This window comes from Archocentrus centrarchus, chromosome 22, assembly GCF_007364275.1.
Source record: "Archocentrus centrarchus isolate MPI-CPG fArcCen1 chromosome 22, fArcCen1, whole genome shotgun sequence".
Classification (NCBI taxonomy): Eukaryota; Metazoa; Chordata; class Actinopteri; order Cichliformes; family Cichlidae; genus Archocentrus; species Archocentrus centrarchus.
The window spans coordinates 13,314,073-13,324,985 of NC_044367.1; positions in this window are offsets into that span (position 1 = coordinate 13,314,073).

A 10,913-nucleotide genomic window follows, 5' to 3' on the forward strand; every position below is an offset into this window, starting at 1 on the left:
AAATAAAATTATATAGCTTTGAAAATACATACAAAGATGAGAATAGCAGTGATTGCCAGATTAGAGGGGTGTGTGTGTGTGTGGTTTGATAACAGAGGCCAACATCTCACACAAAGAGGTCAGAGAGTATGAGAAATCAAGAATGAAATCACATCATGTATAAAAAAAAAAAACAAACAAACAAAAATCATCTCATTCATAAGGGCTTGGGGATTGGCACTAAAGGGTCTTATCAAGTGTTGAATGGGAAGAGTGAAGCAAATGTACCACCTTATCCAAGCATTTTGTTAACATGACTGCAGTCCTTTGGCATTTTAGGTGGCACAACTATCAACATAAAAGTGTAATACAGTTCCTGTGTAAGAGTTAAAAATGTCATCAATACATAATCAGAAATTTAAAGGTCCAAAAACAGATCAGTGCTTTCACAACATTCTAAATTAGACGGCTGATAATTCCTTTTTCACAAATAAAAATTAAACCATGTTACCACCCGAGAAGAACAATTAAATTTAGTCAAATCAGACAGCATGTTATTACGAGTAAATGACTTTTTAAGATCTAAAAAGACTGCACCAGCTACACTCCACTGGCTATGCTCACTGTATCAAATAAATAAATAAATCTATGTTTTTTAAAGCAAATGACAAGTAGTTAGTTTAGTTGAATACTTCAGCCTGACACAAAATGAATTAGGATATAAAACTAATTATTACCCCCCAAAATATGCCATTATTGCTTAACTATTATATTTTCTAAAAGCTTTAAAAAGTGTGAGAATGGATATTTGCCTATAAGGTTTCCAATTTGATTGATAGCTGATTTGAAAGTCACAATATTTTTGGAACAACAGTCAAGTTTATTAGTGTTTTATTACGTATGAATATGTTTCTTTTTAAAAGTGCAATTAAAAAATCTTTAGCATCCAAACTGGAAACACTATTTATTATACCACTTCCTGATTGGTAATTTTAATATAATTATTGCAATATTATTAAGTATTATTGATTAGTGAACCGATTGTCAAATACCACAATTTAGTTAAAGGCACTTGTGTCTCAGAGATGGATTAAAAGTTTCCTTTTCTATCCTGTGACAGATGCCTGGCAGCAAAAGTGAGATCAGTCTGTCTCCCAACTCATCATATTTTAACCCAAATCATGACCTTTTCCTCAGCCAAACAGCAAATCGTATCTGTGCCTAAATCCAACCTAATAGGTAGAGAAAGCTAAAATCAAAGAGTGAAATCAAAACGTTACATTGTGCGAAACCAGAACATAGCATTCAGACTCCAGGTTCACAGTTTTGTAATTGTTTGCTGCATTCTTTAAAACGAGTATTTTAAAATCAGTTACAACTTTAAACTGGATTCCAGATGTTTATAGATCCACTACACTGTACGTTTTATCCATTTACAAAGTAGAAAAAACAGACTATGTTGAACAAACCAATTATTAATCAATAAACTGGTTGTTTTAAAGTGCCATCTCTCGATTCTGATTTTATTTTCAAAAAATAAATAAAAAGGTATATTTTAATTATTATGTGGTTAGATTGTTACTGTCCAGGCCAGTTTTGTTTCATGAGAGAACACATTGGTCTTACTGAGTTGAGCCGATGTTGCCTATGCTTTACAGTCCCTGGGATTACCTTTCTAATCTTTGTTTTAATTCTAATGTAAACACCCAAGACAGACATACATGCATGCAATGCCTCACAAAAGTCTCATCTACACCCCCTCTCTCAGTAGGCAGTGACCAGAATCCTGAATCCCCTCTTAGCTATGTGAAGTGTTGAATGGCTTTGCTCTCCCCTGTGCTAATCCAGGCCCATCCATCCCCACAGCACTTGCCTGTGACAGATACAAAGTATTGGGAGTGCTGCTAATCACAGAGCCCCTGTAGCCAGGGGGTCAGCGGGGAGCTCCTCTGCCTAAGCAGGGCATCATGGGAGGCCGAGAAAGGAGATAGCCAGGCAGCCCTCAGCGCCAAGCCCTGCGTGCCAGATTAATGTGTCTCTGAGGGACATGATGTTTCTGATGGGCTGCAGGATCACAGCGCAAGGATGTAGGCAAACACTGTGTTAGGGTTCAATCCACCAGCAGATTTTGTAAGGAGATAAAGATGGTAAGAGATAAAACAGAGCCAGACACCTGATGTAAGACACAAGGAAAGAAAAAAATTAGTATGTTTATGTGTTGACGTTGTAAGTGTGAATTTAGCTTGAGGGCAGCATGTAGAGGCATAGGGAAGAATTCAGATTGTACATTAGCAGGGAGAAGCATGTTTCTCTCCCTTCCCTGAAGGATACAGCAGTGCACTTATATGATGATGATGGAGAACTAATTTAATAATTAATGCCGATAACCATCAACTGCAGCTCAGATCGATTCTTATCTTTGCTTCTGTTGAGCAATGTTACATTTTTAATGTTCTTGTCATTTTGATTAAGATCATGTTTTTGCCTTTTTCCTCACTTACAATATGAGTCAGTACACAGAACTACTTTTTTTTCCCATATTCAATTATCCATCACATGGAATCCTTTACTAATAGCTGCCATATAGGCTGTTGTTTATAGAACGTGATGTGATTTAACGATGAAATATATATGAATAATGTGTGAGCTGAGTGTTGAGGGGATTTGTGATGTAAGCTGTAAAGTTTACACTGTAATTTGCACTCTCAAGCAAAGTTAAGTGTTGAAACTTTCTAACATATAGAGTGCACCACCTAAAACCTCCACATTTGATTGCTTACATGAAGAAAATTATTATTGCATTAAGATTTTTTATTTTTGTTTGACTAAGCAAATGCATTCTATTTTGATCTATTTAAATATCCACCATATGCAACAGAAATCAGAATTATTTATTAATTCATTTTTTTATCATTACATTTAGATTGCATGAGAGCACTTTGAAGGTAAGTATGGAACTTTGGGCAGCTAATTCTTAATTTAAACCATTAAGCCACATTTTGTCTGGCGCACACATACACACACTCACACACTCACACACACAAACACACACTGGCACACAAACACACCTGCACAGGCAACACAACAGCAGCAGTTTCCTCTGGTAGATAGACACCAAATCACTGGAACCCTGAGGGCTCAGGCAGCCCTGATGAGGAAGGATTAGGAGTGGTGGGTTGTCAGCAGGATGCATTTGTGAGTGTGTCTGTGTTGTGTTCAGGAGTGTGTAAGTGTGTGAGAGAGACAGGGAGAAATCTTGCTGTTTTGGTATTGCATGCCTGCTGAATCTGGAAGATAGAGGCTTTTAAGGCCTTAAGATGTCCTTGTGCTCAAAATCCTGAAATCTGCTCTGTAAGTGATGAGGTATTAGAAAGGGATGCACAGGTAAATTAGGTCCAGATGACAAATAATTTGGTCAATGTCAAAGAATTAAGGAATCTCCTGTCGCCATCTTGGCAAAAGGTGCAAACTGTTATTTCCATTCACAGCCTCAACTACACTCATAATATTACAGCTTCTGCTTTTGTATCACATCCATATTTGCATGACAATTTCTCCACAGCCAACTGAGTTAAATGATAGAATGTCATCTATGCTAAATGCTATTCTGTGCTGCAACTGTAACCCTGTTTCATATTCATAAACCCTCCATATGACATTTTCCCACTCTTGTGTGATATCCTGTGTCCACACAGCACTCCCGTTTAGAGTGCCTCCCCATCCAAGCTATAATTCAAAGCCTAAAATTATGGCTGAGTTAAATGTTCTGTTCCTAATGCACTGAAATAATGCTAAATTACAGATGGCTGGTTTTATTTGTGTGAATAAATTTGTAAGCTTAATGGTTTGTGAAACATGTTTTCTATGCATAGTTTACAAACATGGAAGGATGCTAGAATCTCTGTAAATTGTGAAATACAATTACCATTCATTTAAGTAAAATACAATAATTAAGTACAACTTTAAACAACAACAACAGCAAAATCTATTTTGCCATTGTGAGCTGGGGGGAATAATTCCATAAACAGGGTTTCCATGCTGATCCATGCTTTTCCATGCTTTCTTTTGCTTTTTTTTTCCCGGTGTGTGTATGTGTGTGTCAAAACAAACTGTTACATCACTGACCTGTGGTTTACATTCTCTATAATCCATCAAAAGTGAGATCCAACTCATGCTATAAATAAATACATATTCTCCATTTAGGATAATGATAGCAAATGTGGACCATATCTGATCATTCTGTCTGAAATTATATCTACTCCTAACAGATGGTAAAACACTGCCCACAATTAGGCAGCACATGGCCAAGATCTGTCCATTTCTGGAAAGTAAAACTGACATATTTTCCTGTTATCTGCCAGTATCTGACATTAATCTGGCAGGCAAAAAAAAAACATTTGGCACAGCCTCAAGAAGCCATAGTAGTGCGTACTTTCCATCTGTATCCTTAGATGGAGCACTCTCTGAAACCATATCTTTTTGCTGATACGGATTCAGGACAACACTCAAAATGGATTTTGATGTGAATGTGAGGTGAATCTGTTGTCATAATATTGTTCCATATTCATGCGAAGAACAGCTGTTCAGCGACAGATAATCCCCGTTCAACTTGCAGGCAAGAGAAGTTCTATAAACTTTGTTTGCACTGTTCACATTCATCAGCCTCATACAACAACTGTCAATTATTTACATAAAGAATGGTTTGAGAATTATCTCTCAATTTATCAGCATTGCAATTTCTGACATGCGAAATGTGCGACGTAGCGAACGGCTATGGCTCCGAACATCAGGCATGGATGGTGGGCAGATTTTATCAAGATTGAGCACTGCAATAATCAAACACTATTGGACACAACACCTGCTAACATCGCAGAGATATCAATTGTTCCCCCACGTGAGAAAGATGGGTACCATCTAATCAACAGAGCAGGGGTGTGCGGTGTTGGCAAGGGTGTGAGGCTAAGCCCCCTGCCCTTTGCAGTTGTTGTTGACACACTGCACACAATACTCATCTCATTCTACACAACAGAGGAAAAGGGGGAGTTTTGGGCAACTGCAAGGAGTCTTTTATTTTTAGTTAATGATTGAACAAACAATCCGAGCCTCAGAGCTGTGCCCTCTGGTGGGTGTGGCCACCCCCGAGGTCATATTTGCTCAGCAACTGGGGGAGGAGACAGAAGAGCCGTTAGGCAGCAGGATAGTGGTTGGATACGACAACAGACATGTAGATAAAATAGGATTGCGTGTGTGGGAAGGGGGTTGGAGTGGGTATTGGGGTGTGTTTTGGGAGTGGGAGATGAAGTAGTGGTGAGTGCTGATGGTTAGGCATGGGGGCCTTTTCTGCCACATATAGCACTATGAGGAACAGATGGGGCCTGATAAATCCTGAAAGGAAGGCATTACCTGCCCAAGTCACCAAGCAGCCACAATTATCACAGGGCTCTGGGTTCATTGTCAATTAGAGTGGCAGTTAAAGCCAGGCAGCAGCTGTGGCAGATGGCTGGGATCCAGAGAGGCTGGGGGAGCCGGGACAGCGGCCAGCCCCCTGGCTCCCTCCATCTCTCCTCCTACTTTTCTCTCCATCTCTGTGCGCATTTCTCTAAAGGTCTGCTTTAGAGCAGGGTCCACTTTCTTCTTTATTGTGTGTGTGTGTGTGTTACAGCAAGTGAATCAGAATAAGAAGGAAGTGTGTAGTGAGAACCAGAGACAGTGCTCATTAGAGCGACTGCAAGAAAACTGTATTGTTTGACATGTTTTTTTTTTTCTTTTCTTGTACAGTGTGTAAAAAAACTCACACATTCAGAGCAGCATCTTTTGTGATGTAGTCAGCAAATACTGCATCCAACATTTGAGTGAGCAATTAGTATTTACCGTTTTTGCGGTTATAGCAAATGTCTTGGCTGACTTTCCTGACCACAATAAGTAATTTATGTAAGTGAGATCATGATCAATAGCGACAAAGGCTTCTCCTACTATGTACAATTTAAGAAGTGTATACAGTCCTTGTCAGCTGGAGGACTAATTGAATACATATAGTCATGTGGTAGCAGTTGTTGTTTACAAGTTGCAAGTGTTGTGATTTTTTTTTCAGTGCCAGAATTAGAAAATACACTCAACCAAAATGTGCGTTTAGTGGATGTAATTGTGTTTTGAATCCCTTTATGGTCAAAAGAGACTCTCTTTGGCTTTCTGCTAGGCCCCTGCTCTTTCTTTTTTTTTTTCTTCTTTTTTTTTGTTGCCCATTTCTGTGGTTGTGTGCCAACAGTGGTCCTGTCGTCTTGGTGGAGTATATGGGTGACTGAAGGGCAGCCTTTTGCTGAGTTTGTCCCCGTGATCTTCCAAGCAGTCTCCCCCTGCTTCCCGGCCTGAGCCAAGGCTCACCAGCAGGCTTCACTTTCAGCAAGTACCACCATTCATCACCAGGCAGGGGTGCTGGAAGGGGGTTGGGGGGGTACGGCGGGGGCCCAGTAAGGGGCAGTGTGTGCCCCTCACCCCTCCTCTTTTCTTCTCCACAGGCTGACTGAGAATATAGGCCTCTGCCACAGACAGCAGCCACACTCCTCTCTTACAATGGAGCTCCAAATTTATTCAGGGGAGGAGAGACCTCCCTTCTATTGCTCCTTTGCTCGCTCCTTCACCCTTGTCTCTTGCCCCCTCCTATTCTTTTTTTTTTCTTTTTTTTTGGTGCCTGACACCCTCATCCCTTGACTCTCCTCCCTCATCCCTTTCTCTCCCTCCTCTCCACCTTTCTGGTCTCTCTCACCCTTTTCTCTCCATTGGGGCATCATTCCTCCTACTTTGTTCCGCTAGTCCTAGGCCCAATGTCTGGGCTTTCCTGATAGCAGAGAAGAAGTAAGCAGCCTATCCATCTGCCTGCCCAGGGCCTGCCAATGAAGAAAGAGGACCAGAGGTCCTCATTCATAACAATAGCCATTAACAATGCTAACAGCACTGCTGCTACTGCTGTAAAGGCTGGGGAACAAGGGGTTGTTAGGGCTGGGATAGGGGCCTTCAAGGGCTGGGACTGCAGGGGCCAGACAGGGAAAAGCAGGGGCCTGGGAGGGCCTGTAGCCAGGCAGAGTTGGAGATTGCAGAGATCCGATAGGTTTATGGCACAGACAATGCTCTAAAGCATGTTGTTATGGCATTAAGCAAGACCTCAGAGCCTCCCAGACCTGTAAAGATATATTGATTCTCTCTCTTTTTTTTTTGCCTGTGGTCAGCCAGCATGTGAAGTCCCGTCCATATGAAGACGCTCTCTTGTGTTACCTTGTGGCTTCAAAGCCAGCTATTTAGGGATCTGCAATTCAGCTTCAGTGTATCCTTTTGTAAAAATAAACATATGTATATAATCAAATAAAAAAATTAAAAACAAAATATCTGGAAAATAAAAAAGAGAAACACAGAAATTACAGAATATATTAGATAATATAAAATGCAACACCCCAAAAATGAGAGGCCAAATAATTTACTAAGCAGGCACTGCATCAGCAAAAAAATACAGCACAATGTGGGTGAACTTACTGACAGGCACACAATAGCTGTAATGATGCCCAAGTAGGCCAAATTTACCTCTGGTACTTTCCCGGCTTCCCTCCTGAGTTTTGACACATTTTCACATTTATCAGGAATGCCTATCTGTCTCCAGTAACAACAAAAGGCACCCCCTCTAAGGAACAACACTGCATGGAGCCTCCTGTGAAATGGTTACAGTAGGCTCTCCCTCGCCATGCCTCTCATCCCTCCAATCAAACTGTCAAAAAGCACAGTCTTTTGTATTGAGGGTTTTAATTAGATTTGGATGGATTTCAAATCTGCTCTTGTTTCCTGGAATGATTCTGACTGAAAGAAGAAACCCTACAACAAGATTAACCACTAATCTATCCTTTAGTTGCCGGTACTAAAATCTGTCCATCTGGCCATCCATTCAAACACACAGAGCAGCTTTTTTAGAAACTTCCATATAATGTGTCTTTTTTAGGCATATTAATAAATCCTCATCTTAAGAAAAAAAAAAACCTTTATAATTGACACGAAGAAAAAATAGAATAAAAATGAAAAAAAAAAATTCTTTTTTTTGTGTTCATGTATATTTTTGTGGATTGTGCTTCTTTCAATTAAATGTTAATCTCTCTTTGTCTCTTGTAGAAAGCCAGTCTAGATTAGTGTAGGTGTAACTTCACTTGAATTTGTCCTTAGGGCAGTGAAACACACAGTACTGCATACCATCAATGATTCCAATCAATATGATCCTGTTATGGCAACTTATTCTAGGTGGCTCAGTCAATATCACATATTGTCAATAGTGCTGTCGTACAGACTAATAGATTCTCAGTATTCAGCATGGACTTTAGCAATATCTTATCCGGACTTTTAGCAGATGTGGAGTGCAGGTATCAATGCAGGGAAAGCTGTGGACAGCTCCCTGCAAGCATACCGATTTTTCTTTTAACCGTTTCTTTCTCGCTTGATTGTTTGCCTGTTTTAAGAGAAAACATGTTAGGTAAACAACTCAATGGCTCACAAGGAAATTGCCTGGAAACCTGACAAAGACTATGCATAACTTGCTGACTAAATTGTCAATGACTTAATTATCATGGAAAGTTGGCAGTGACACAGCTTTTCAATCCATCTCTAATGGATTTCTATTTCTATTGGCAGCCACTGATCTCTCTCCCCTTGATGATAACAAAGACCTTGTACCAACAGGGAAACAGGGAAATGCATGCAAACAACAACAACAACAAAAAAAAAAAGCCATTTGAAAGTCAAGCATTTTATCCTATTAGCTCATAAGTAGAAGTCTTGGCTAGCATGAGAGCAAGTTCAAACTCAGCAGCCCTAAATGGTATTGGAGACGTTTTGGAGCACTCAGGTGCCGAGGAGGAAAAACATCAGCAATGAGCAATGAGCTTAGAGACGCAACTGCTGCGTGGAGTGGACATCCCAGCAAATTCACTCCAAAGTCAGACCATTCAGTGCTCAGAGAAACTGCAAAAAGTATGTTAAATGTTAAAGTTCATGACAGTACAATTAGAAAAAGACTGAACAAGTTTAACTTGTTTGGAAGGGTTGCCAGGAGAAAGCGTCTTTTCTCTAAAAATACCACGTCAGGTTTGCAAAAGTTGCCTGTGAACAAACCATTTCTGGAACAATATTTTTTGGACAGATGAGACCAAAGGGGAGATGCTTGTCTATAATGCACAGCACCCCGTATGGTGAAAACCAAACACAGCACATCAGCACAAACACTTCATACCAAGTGTCAGCACAATGGTGAAAAGGTCATAATTTGGGCTTGTTATGCAGCCACAGGACTTTGGCACCTTGCGGTCTCGAACGTAAACTTCTCTGTATACCAAAATATTCTAGAGTCCCAGCCTAATTTTATGACCAGATCTTTTTAAATTCCTAATATGTAAAATGCTTAAACTGACAGAGGGTGCACCACCCCCCTCCCCATAATTGTAGATAATCCAGTGAATTCATAGTTAACAAGTGGTAGTTTAGTGCCTCCCGCACATTATACTCAGGCAGCAACCCTTGTGTATTTCCAGGAGTAAGAATGCAGCTGATAAGAACCATCTCCTTCTGTGTGCTAAATGAGAGAAAGGACAACTTCAGACAATGTCCTCTCACAGTTCTCCTGACAGTTTCCAGAGTCCATGTGTGAAAACAGCCTGAGAAAAATCGTGCTTCCCAAAAAAAAGCTACCTATGCTGTCTGATTGATTGTCTGTTCTGTCTGTTTCTCTTTTCAAACATAAGAAAAGAACCAGTGTTCCACTTTTCAGGACCACATCTGAGATGTGATTATGAGTGTAACTGTGACGTCTGCATGCTGTTAAATTCTGAGACCTTTCACTTATCTGTGTCCCAGACCTGTTTATGTCTTTCCTCAATTATCTAATATGTTCTGTGATGCAATCAGCTATGTGAATAGTAAAATTCAGAAGAACAAACACAAAACAAAACAAAACAAAACAAAAAAACAGACCTAATTCTTGTACAAAGAACAGAGAACTTTATCCAAATTTTATCTACACCTCTCCCCAATACTCCCATTAGAACTGTGTCATTGTTGCACATCATCTAGTAAATGTGCATGCCATAAATCCATTTTGTTTTATTTTTTCTTTAGCTCATATGGCTGCCTAATAGTATCTTGAATTAAATTAAAAGTTTCCATCTGTTTGACACTGTGAGTCAATATACATTTGTTTGTAATAGTGTGTAGTACTCTAGTGTCTGCAGACTGCATATTTAAAGCCTAACATTCTCACAGGTAAGTTATGAGAATGCTTAGACACTAATTATTTTCTTAATTAGAGCAGCGTGTTTCATTTCCTGAAGTTGAGTATAGATTTTAAGTACACAAATATTTTTGGACAAGCTACAACCCGTAACCCAGTTAATGCAGGCCAAGGACAATTTATACAGACATTCTGGGACCTTTGAAAAAAAGCAAGACAGGTAGGAGAAAAGTTATTTCTCTTGCATTATTATTGCAACTGATCTGCTGAAGATGGAGAAGAAAATCTCCAATTTATAATAAAACTCTTGTAATATACTCTCCTAACAACACACAACTTGTACTTCTGTTTATATAGAGAAAATTTCAAATGGCAATAAAAAGCCATCAACATGTGCACACAATCAGTGGTTCCAGGTGTAGCAAAAAAATTACATGGAGGAACCCGAAAATTGATTGAATTAAATTGTTTAATATTATGTGTATGTATAAGTTACATTAGTTCTTTCAACAACAACCCATATACTGGCTTTAAGCCAGCTTTTTTCGAAGCCACGGGGCTGACCCTTTCACACAGAACATGAGTGCACAAGACATTGCGCTTGGACATAGTCTAAAAGGGTCTTGAATCACTGCCTGTTTATCCTGCCACTCTTTGCCCTTTTATAATATGTTCATCTTCT